Genomic DNA, 10,535 nt, shown 5'->3' on the forward strand with positions numbered 1-10,535 from the left:
CTATCTATGGAGAGACTAGCAACGAGGAGAAGGATAGTGCATCTACATACCCTTGTAGATCGCTAAGCGGAAGCGTTCAAGAGAACGGGGTTGAAGGAGTCGTACTCGTCGTGATCCAAATCACCGGAGATCTTAGTGCCGAACGGACGGCACCTCCGCGTTCAACACACGTATAGCCCGGTGACGTCTCCTCCTTCTTGATCCAGAAAGGGGAGAGGAGAAGTTGAGGGAGAGCTCCGGCAGCACGACGACATGGTGGTGGAGCCTGCAGTTCTCTGGCAGGGCTTCGCCAAGCACTAGTACTACGGAGGAGGTGTTGGGGAGGGAGAGGGCTGCGCCAGGGGCAAGGGTGAAGCTCCCATGCACCTCCCCACTATATATAGGGGTGTAGGGGCTGGTTTCTTTCCCTCCAAGTCCATTGGGGCGTTGGCAAAGGTGGGAGGAAAGAAATCCCATCATTTCCTTCCCCACCGATTGTTATCCCCCCTTTTTAGGGATCTTCATCTTATCCCTTCGGGATATGATCTTATTCCTTCTAAGGGGGGATCTTGATGCGCCTTGACCAAGGGTGTGGGGCCTTTCCCCCACTACCCACGTTCATGTGGGCCCCCATGCTGGTGGGCCCCACTCCGGAACCTTCTAGAACCTTCCCGGTACAATACCGAAAAACCCCGAACATTTTCCGGTGGCCAAAATAGGACTTCCCATATATAAATCTTTACCTCCAGACCATTCTGGAACTCCTCGTGACGTACGGGATCTCATCCGGGACTCCGAACAACATTTGGTAACTGCACACTAATTCCCATAACAGCTCTAGCGTCACCGAACCTTAAGTGTGTAGACCCTACGGGTTCGGGAACCATGCAGACATGACCGAGACGTTCTCCGGCCAATAACCAACAGCGGGATCTGGATACCCATGTTGGCTCCCACATGTTCCACGATGATCTCATCGGATGAACCACGATGTCAAGGACTCAATTAATCCCGTATACAATTCCCTTTGTCTAGCGGTATTGTACTTGCCCGAGATTCGATCGTTGGTATGCCGATACCTTGTTCAATCTCGTTACCGGCAAGTCTCTTTACTCATTCCGTAACACATCATCCCGTGATCAACCCCTTGGTCACATTGTGCACATTATGATGATGTCCTACCGAGTGGGCCCAGAGATACCTCTCTGTTACACGGAGTGACAAATCCCAGTCTTGATTCGTGCCAACCCAACAGACACTTTCGGAGATACTCGTAGTGCACCTTTATAGCCACCCAGTTACGTTGTGACGTTTGGTACACCCAAAGCATTCCTACGGTATCCGGGAGTTGCACAATCTCATGGTCTAAGGAAATGATACTTGACATTAGAAAAGCTTTAGCATACGAACTACATGATCTTTGTGCTAGGCTTAGGATTGGGTCTTGTCCATCACATCATTCTCTTAACGATGTGATCCATGGTCAGGAAACCGTAAACATCTATTGATCAACGAGCTAGTCAACTAGAGGCTTACTAGGGACATGGTGTTGTCTATGTACCCACACATGTATCTGAGTTTCCTATCAATACAATTATAGCATGGATAATAAACGATTATCATGAACAAGGAAATATAATAATAACTAATTTATTATTGCCTCTAGGCAATATTTCCAACACTCCACCCCCTTGGCCGCCGCCCCCTTGGGAGATCCCATCTCCAGGGCCGGCGTTCCCCCAGGGGGCCTATATAAAGGAGGGGGGAGGGAGGGCAGCCGCACCCTAAAGTCTTGGCTCCTCCCTCTTCCCTCTCTCGTTGCTAGATGAACTCATAGATGGATCTTGGTGAACGTAGAAGAAATTTTATTTTATGCAACGTTCCCCAACAGTGGCATCATGAGCTAGGTCTATGCGTAGTTCTCTACTGCATGAGTAGAACACAAATCTGTTGTGGGCGTAGATGTTGTCAACTTTCTTGCTGCTACTAGTCTTATTTTGCTTCAGCGGTATTGTGGTATGAAGCGACCCGGACCGACCTTACACATATGCTTACGTGAGACAGGTTCCACCGACTGACATGCACTAGTTGCATAAGGTGGCTAGCGGGTGTCTGTCTCTCCCACTTTAGTTGGAGCGGATTCGATGAAAAGGGTCCTTATGAAGGGTAAATAGAAGTTGACAAATCACGTTGTGGCTTTTTCGTAGGTAAGAAAACATTCTTGCTAGAACCCTATTGCAGCCACGTAAAAGATGCAACAACAATTAGAGGACGTCTAACTTGTTTTTGCATCAATTGCCTTGTGATGTGATATGGCCAAAAGTTGTGATGAATGATGAATGATATATTGTGATGTATGAGATCATGTTCTTGTAATAGGAATCACGACTTGCATGTCAATGAGTATGACAACCGGCAGGAGCCATAGGAGTTGTCTTAATTATTGTATGACCTGCGTGTCAATGATTTAACACCATGTAATTACTTTACTTTATTGCTAAACCGTTAGCCATAGTAGTAGAAGTAATAGTTGGCGAGCAACTTCATGGAGACACGATGATGGAGATCATGATGATGGAGATCATGGTGTCATGCCGGTGACGAAGATGATCATGGAGCCCCGAAGATGGAGATCAAAGGAGCTATATGATATTGGCCATATCATGTCACTACTATATAATTGCATGTGATGTTTATTATGTTTATGCATCTTGTTTACTTAGAACGACGGTAGTAAATAAGATGATCCCTTATAATAATTTCAAGAAAGTGTTCTCCCTAACTGTGCGCCGTTGCTAAAGTTCATCGTTTCGAAGCACCACGTGATGATCGGGTGTGATAGATTCCTACATTCACATACAACGGGTGTAAGACAGTTTTACACATGCAAAACACTTAGGTTAACTTGACAAGCCTAGCATGTACAGACATGGCCTCGGAACACAGAGACGGAAAGGTCGAACATGAGTCGTATGGAAGATACGATCAACATGGAGATGTTCACCGATGATGACTAGTCCGTCTCATGTGATGATCGGACACGGCCTAGTCGACTCGGATCATGTAACACTTAGATGACTAGAGAGATGTCAAATCTGAGTGGGAGTTCATTAAATAATTGGATTAGATGAACTTATTTATCATGAACTTAGTCTAAAACCTTTGCAAATATGTCTTGTAGATCAAATGGCCGACGCTCATGTCAACATGAACTTCAACACGTTCCTAGAGAAAACCAAGCTGAAAGATGATGGCAGCAACTATACGGACTGGGTCCGGAACCTAAGGATCATCCTCATAGCTGCCAAGAAAGCATATGTCCTAGAAGGGCTGCTAGGTGATGCACCCATCCCAAAGAACCAAGACGTTATGAACGCTTGGCAGTCACGTGCTGATGATTACTCCCTCGTTCAGTGCGGCATGCTTTACAGCTTAGAACTGGGGCTCCAAAAGCGTTTTGAGCAACACGGAGCATATGAGATGTTCGAGGAGCTGAAAATGGTTTTCCAAGCTCATGCCCGGGTCGAGAGATATGAAGTCTCTGACAAGTTCTATAGTTGTAAGATGGAGGAAAATAGTTCTGCCAGTGAGCTCATACTCAAAATGTCTGGGTTGCACAACTGCCTGTCCCAACTGGACATTAACCTCCCGGATGAGGCGGTCATTGACAGAATCCTTCAGTCGCTCCCACCGAGCTACAAGAGCTTTGTGATGAACTACAATATGCAGGGGATGGTGAAAACTATTCCTGAAGTATTTTCGATGCTAAAGTCAACAGAGGTAGAAATCAAGAAGGAACATCAAGTGTTGATGGTCAATAAAACTACTAAGTTCAAGAAGGGCAAGGGTAAGAATAACTTCAAGAAGGACGGCAAGGATGTTGCCACACCCAGTAAGCCAGTTGCCGGGAAGAAGTCAAAGAATGGACCCAAGCCTGAGACTGAGTGCTTTTATTGCAAAGGAAAGGGTCACTGGAAGCGGAACTGCCCCAAATACTTAGCGGACAAGAAGGCCGGCAACACTAAAGGTATATGTGATATACATGTAATTGATGTGTACCTTACCAGTACTCGTAGTAACTCCTGGGTATTTGATACCGGTGTCGTTGCTCATATTTGTAACTCACAGCAGGAGCTGCGGAATAAGCGGAGACTGGCGAAGGACAAGGTGACAATGCGCGTCGGGAATGGTTCCAAGGTCGATGTGATCGCCGTCGGCACGCTACCTCTACATTTACCCATGGGATTAGTTTTAAACCTCAATAATTGTTATTTCGTGCCAAGTTTGAGCATGAACATTGTATCTGGATCTTGTTTAATACGAGATGGCTTCTCATTTAAATCCGAGAATAATGGTTGTTCTATTTATATGAGAGATATGTTTTATGGTCATGCCCCGATGGTCAATGGTTTATTCTTAATGAATCTCGAACGTAATATTACACATATTCATAGTGCGAATGCCAAAAGATGTAAAGTTAATAACGATAGTCCCACATACTTGGGGAAGCTCCAACGGCTCAGATGCGAAGATCCAACGGCTCAGACGCGAAGAAAGCTAGATCCAACGAGCAACGAAGGCCCAATTGGGGAAGCACCGTGGAGACAAGTTGGCTAGCAGCCTTATATGTTTAAATTAGCCATGCAAATTGTCTCAAAAAAAATTAGCCATGCAAATGATCATGTGAGTTGCTAACCACGGATGCATGCAGCCATGCATGCATCTTACTAGGCGATAATAGGCGAGGTTTTCTTCATGAGTACGTAGTTTCAACCACCGGTCACTATTTCCATGAAATGTGTTGCTTCGGTGCATCGTGTTGATCTTGTTACATCACTCAAAGTGTAATAAATATATTCCTCTTTAAAAACCAAGAAAACTCATCGCTCATATCTAAATGATAAAGGCTCCCATATCCAGTGAGCTACCCAAGGACTGAACTCATTACCAAGAGATATTTCACTACTGACCTACCGGAGGACCGATGGCCTTATGTCACTTCCTACCATCCAAACATTTTATAAGGAGCAAGGCTTCCTTCCCTAAGCAAAGCAAAGAAGGAATAATTTGTTTCTCATTCTATTCACTTCCCCATCTTAGAATCAGTTAGCCTCATTTCATTCATGCAATGTACGTTGTGTGCCTGGACATCATGGACATGGATTTGATATGTATGGGCATATGAGGCATCAGGAACTACCGATGGAGTACTGGAACCGAATCTAGCATTTGCTGACACGTGCCACCACGTCTGACCTTCATGGGACGCACTCATGCAGCAACTTAATATCCCTACACCTCGTCGCTTGCCGCGAGTCCCTGCTGCTCCAGCCATCATGTGCTCCATGCTCTCATCCCATCTTAGAAAGCACCGCGGTGATCTCTTGTTAGCTGTAGTGGTGTAGGGATAGAAGGATGTTGGTTCAGCGTGGTATGCAATTTTGTTGAGGGGTAGGCAGACACTTGATCCAATGCACTACAGTGAGCCACATCTTTTCAGGGTAAAAAATAAAAAATAATAAACATTTTTTGCGGGAAAAATCATATATTTGAGCTGTGAAAAATGCCTAATTTGCTTGTTATCAGCCCGGCCCGTCTTGTGGCCCGTTCACTGAGCAGGCCGGCGGGTGTATCGGCGAGTTGTGCGACCCACCCTAATACCTGCCACTGGTCTCGGGTCTAAGTGGCCCTTGCCTAGCAACTCAAAATCAACAGGGTCATTAACAACTTCAATACTCAGGAAAAATAGAGCGGCAGCACTGCTTTGCCCCATCCTCAAGTTCCTCACTCCTGCTTATTTTGATCCATCTTGATCTTGGCCAGCAGAAGAACGACTGCCATTTGCCACTCGTCCCGAGATGAACGGCTAATAGAGGGATAAGTAGATGTAGACATGCAGTGAGTGAAAAAGTACTCATAAATTTAGCTCCGCTTTTTGGTAACACTTCTTTCCCTTTATCTTTTGAGAAAGAGGAAAACATGTCGTGCCAGATTATGCCCCCCCCCCAAAAAAACTCTGACTTATCAAAAATTCCCACAATCTCCCCGCACAGCGCCGCCGTGTCGGCTCCCCTCTCCATGCCCTCCTTCCTGCATGCACGACAAGGTGTATGCATATGTCGGGCAACAAGGCGCCACAGTGTACGTCAATTCCATCTGCCAGCTGGTCAAGATCGAGTTCGACCATGTCAGTGCACGCCGCAGCAGCTGACTAGGGCGGAGAGGACGTACGTGCAAGAACTATACATGAAAAATTTCGAGCAGCTGGAGAACCTAAGAGGCCGAGCCCCCGCTATGCTCGTCCACGCCAGCCACAATAGCAACAACCTTCCAATGTTGCAGAGTAAGCATCCGACCTTCAGACCACTCACGTCACGCCCATGCTTCTAAATTCTAACGTCTTATGTTCAAAACCTTCTTCCTTTAGTTGCAGTGCCGGTCGCCCCGCCGCCTCTTCCGGCGACCCCGATCTGATTTCAGAACAACCTAAAGATGGACTTCCACATCGGTGATGAGCTCTCTGGCTGAATGGCAACTTTGCGTTTCAGATGTTCAGATCATTCTCGAGAAGGATAAAATGCAGCAACATATTTTCAGTGGGGGCGGCGACAAGAGGCGATCAATTCGAGTGAAATTCTTTGGTTTAATTCATGTACTTCAATGTAGTTTTATTTCTCCTGCAAAGTTGTGACATGAGTGATCTATAAGGGCCAGACTCTAAAACCTGATCACGTCGGCCACTCCTCAAGGCACCTGTAGTTGCTGGAGCACATGAAGACCGGTCTTACTGGTCAGATGGTGGTGTTAGACATGGTGGCCGAGACCTTCCGGCGGGTGCCTCCTGCCCTCCTTTGGCCGTCACCTGCAAGGAGCACTTGTAGCTGCTCGTCAAGGACAGGTCACTAGGGGCGTTTGAGCTAGGCCAGATATGCGTGGACCTCTGGGTTCTCAAGGACTACGGCAGCAGTGCGGCTACTAAGTCCTCGATTCCGAGGGCGGTAGCTTCATTGCATCCATCGGGCCGGTTGACTCGATTGACCGGCGATCAATTCCAACGTGCAGTAACTCCATTCCCTTGTAGCCAGGAAGGAGAGCGAGGAGCAGAGCCAGCACGGTGGCGCTGTGCGGGAAGGTCTGTAGAGATTTTGGACAAGTCAACAAGCTAGTTACAAAACCGCCCTAAATCCTACCTATACCTGGCCATGGGAAGCCCGGCCCGACGCTGCCCCCGGGCCGGGCTCGGGCCTAGATTTTGAGCCCGACGGCCGGGCCGGGCCGGGCCCGAGCCCGTTGTTTTTGCGTTTTCCTAAAGGTCGGGCCAGGCCGGCTCAAAGCCCGACGGGCTTTTACATGTTTGGGTCGGGCTTGGGCCCAGAAAGCAGGCCCGATGGTCGGGCCTGGGCCGGGCCCGGGCCTGGGTTTTTTCCGTCGGGCTTGGCTAGGCCCGACCCGAAGCCCGCCCCGCCCCGAGGTATGGCCAGGTATAATCCTACCCAAAACCACACATGGCCACATTTATCTTGTTTCAAAAAAACATGGCCACATTTATCCAGTTTTATAGAGTTTATGGTGTTGCTACACGTCGGCCGGCAGATCTTTTTAAAGGACCCGCCACCTCGTGAGCCGTTAGCTACGACAAAATCAAATGGCTGGACGTCTTTCTCTTGTTTGCAACAATGACCTTGTTGGAGAAACTCTTGTAACAGAGATTGTGTTGCGGAATTTTTTGCAGCATCGGTCGTCTATAGGATATATTTTTTGCAATATATGTCGTGTTGCGGATTTTTTTCTGTCTTCACTTTTTTTGCAACAAGGGTATTGTTGCAGAAAAACTTTGCAGCTGAGGTAATGTTGCATGTATTTTTTTCCTTTGTCTTCACCCTTGTATGGTGTGCGACAGAAACTTATGCAACATAACTGATGTTGCAGAAATCTTTCTTGCAACAGAGTAGATGTTACAAAACAAAACACCACGGCCGTTCGTTGTGAGCCCGTTGGAGGGAGAGAGACATCCAAATCAAGGCCGTCTTATGAAAACCAAATCAAGGCCGTCTTATGAAAAAAATCTTAGGAAAAACTATAACAAAAGTTTACTAATGTGGTAACACCCAAATCAAGGCCGTCTTATGAAAAATTGATTTATGTGGGAGTTCTTGAAAAATCATTGCTTACATACCGATTGGTCCGACTAGTGTCATCTTTCTTTCCATAGCTTTGCATAATGGCCTGCCTTCTACAATGGTATATAGACCGATGGGCGTTTAATTACTACGTTTGGGAGTTGTAAGGATGTTGTTGACGTCCTGCAACCCAATGTTATCAATTTTTTCTTTGTCATAAACTTATGTAGTTGGCTTTTGTATCATTGGATGGTTCCACTAATGAACTCAAAAATGAACACCCTTTTGTCAAAGGCAAAGTTGTGCTCCACATTTTGCCACAGTATGCATTGTCTACACAAACTCATTTTCTTACCAAACTTGGCGAAAGATACCACGACGTTTTCTTGAAAAAGGCTCCTAAAGCTTGCCAAACAGGACATACACCTCAATGATAAGTGGGGTCGTCTATGTTGTTGGGCCCAACTTTTCTATATGACAAGGTGTACGCGTACGCCAGGCAACACGGTGCCACAGCTTATGTCAATTCCATCTGCCAGTTGGTCAAGATCGAGTTCGACCATGTCAGTGCGCGCCGCAGCAGCTGACCAGGGCGGAGAGGACGTACGTGCAAGAAATGTATATGAAAATGCTGAGCAGCTGGAGAACCTAAGAGGCAGAGCCCACCGCTAGGCTCGTCCACGCCAGCCACAATAGCAACAACCTTTCAATGCTGCAGAGTAAGCATGCGACCTTCGGACCACTCACGTCACGCCCATTCTTTTACATTCTAATGTCTTATGTTTGAAAGCTTCTTCCTTTAGACACAGCGCCGGTGGCACCGCCGCCTCTTCCGGCGACCCCGATCTGGTTCCAGAACAATCTAGAGATGGACGTCCACATCATTGATGAGCTCTCTGGACGAATGGCAACTTTGCGTTTCAGATGTTCATATCCTTCTCATGAAGGATAAAATGTAGCAGCAGAGTTTCAGTGGGGGCGGCGACAAGAGGCGATCGATTCGAGTGAAATTCTTTTGTTTAATTCGTATACTTCAATGTAATTTTATTTCTCCTGCAAAGTTGTGACATGCGTGATCTATAAAGGCCAGACTCTAAAACCTGATCACGTCGGCCGCTCCTTGCGGCACGTGTAGTTGCTGGAGCACATGAAGACCAGTCTCACTGGTCAGATGGCGGCATTCGACACGGCGGTCGAGACCTTCCGGCGGGTGCCTCCTGCCCTCCTTCGGCCGTCACATGCAAGGAGCACTTGTAGCTGCTCGTCAAGGACAGGTCACCAGGGGCGTTTGAGCTAGGCCTCATATGCGTGGACCTCTGGGTTCTCAAGGACTACGGCAGTGGTGTGGCTACTAAGTCCTCGATTCTGAGGGCGATATAGCTTCATTGCATCCATCGGGCCGGTTGATTCGATTGACCGGTGATCAATTCCGATGGGCAGTAACTCCATTCCCTTGTAGCCAGGAAGGAGGGTGGGGAGCGGAGCCGGCACGGTGCCGCTGTGCGGGAAGGTTTGTAGAGATTTTGGACAAGGCAGCAAGCTAGGTGCAAAAACCGCCCTAAATCCTCCCCAGAACCACACATGGCCACATTTATCTTGTCTAAAAAAACGTGGCCACATTTATCCAGTTTTAAAGAGTTCATGGGGCTGCTACGCGCCGGCCGGCGGATCTTTTCAAAGGATCAGCCGCCTCGCGAGCCGTTAGATACGACAAAATCAAATGGCCGGACGTCTTTCTCTTCTTTGCAACAATGACCTTGTTGCGGAAACTCTTGTAATGCAGATTGTGTTGCGGATTTTTTTGCAGCATCGGTCGTGTACGGGGTTTATTTTTTGCAACATATGTCATGTTGCAGATTATTTTTCTGTCTTCACTTTTTTTTGCAACAAAGGTATTGTTGCAGAAAAACTTTGCTGCTGAGGTGATGTTGCATATATGTTTTCCTTTGTTTTCACCTCTGTATGGTGTGCGGAAGAAACTTATGCAACATAACTGATGTTGCAGAAATCTTTCTTGCAATAGAGTAGATGTTACAAAACAAAACACCATCGCCGTTCGCCGTGAGCCCGTCGGAGGGAGAGAGACATGCTTGGTCCAGTAAGCCACGTGTCGATCAAGGGAGGCGGCGGATACCTGCGTTAGATCCGCCGGTTGAAAGATAGCCTTTTCCATTAAATAATCTAGTTTTAGAGTTTAGAGAAATATTGGTCCATGAGGAAGGGTTTAAGGGGGAAACTATACTTTCCTTTTTGAGAAAACCACACATTTGGTTGTTTTTAGCCCGACCTGCTTTGTGGCCCGTACGCACGTCGACCTGGTCCTATTCCTATGGCGAGGTGTGAGGCCCTTACCTACTTTCGTGGACGGCCACTGTTGATTCTCGTACGTATTCCTTTGTGATTCTCAAAAAACACACATATTCCTCTGGGGGGGGG

Source organism: Triticum dicoccoides, chromosome 1B (assembly GCF_002162155.2).
Source record: "Triticum dicoccoides isolate Atlit2015 ecotype Zavitan chromosome 1B, WEW_v2.0, whole genome shotgun sequence".
NCBI classification, from domain to species: domain Eukaryota; kingdom Viridiplantae; phylum Streptophyta; class Magnoliopsida; order Poales; family Poaceae; genus Triticum; species Triticum dicoccoides.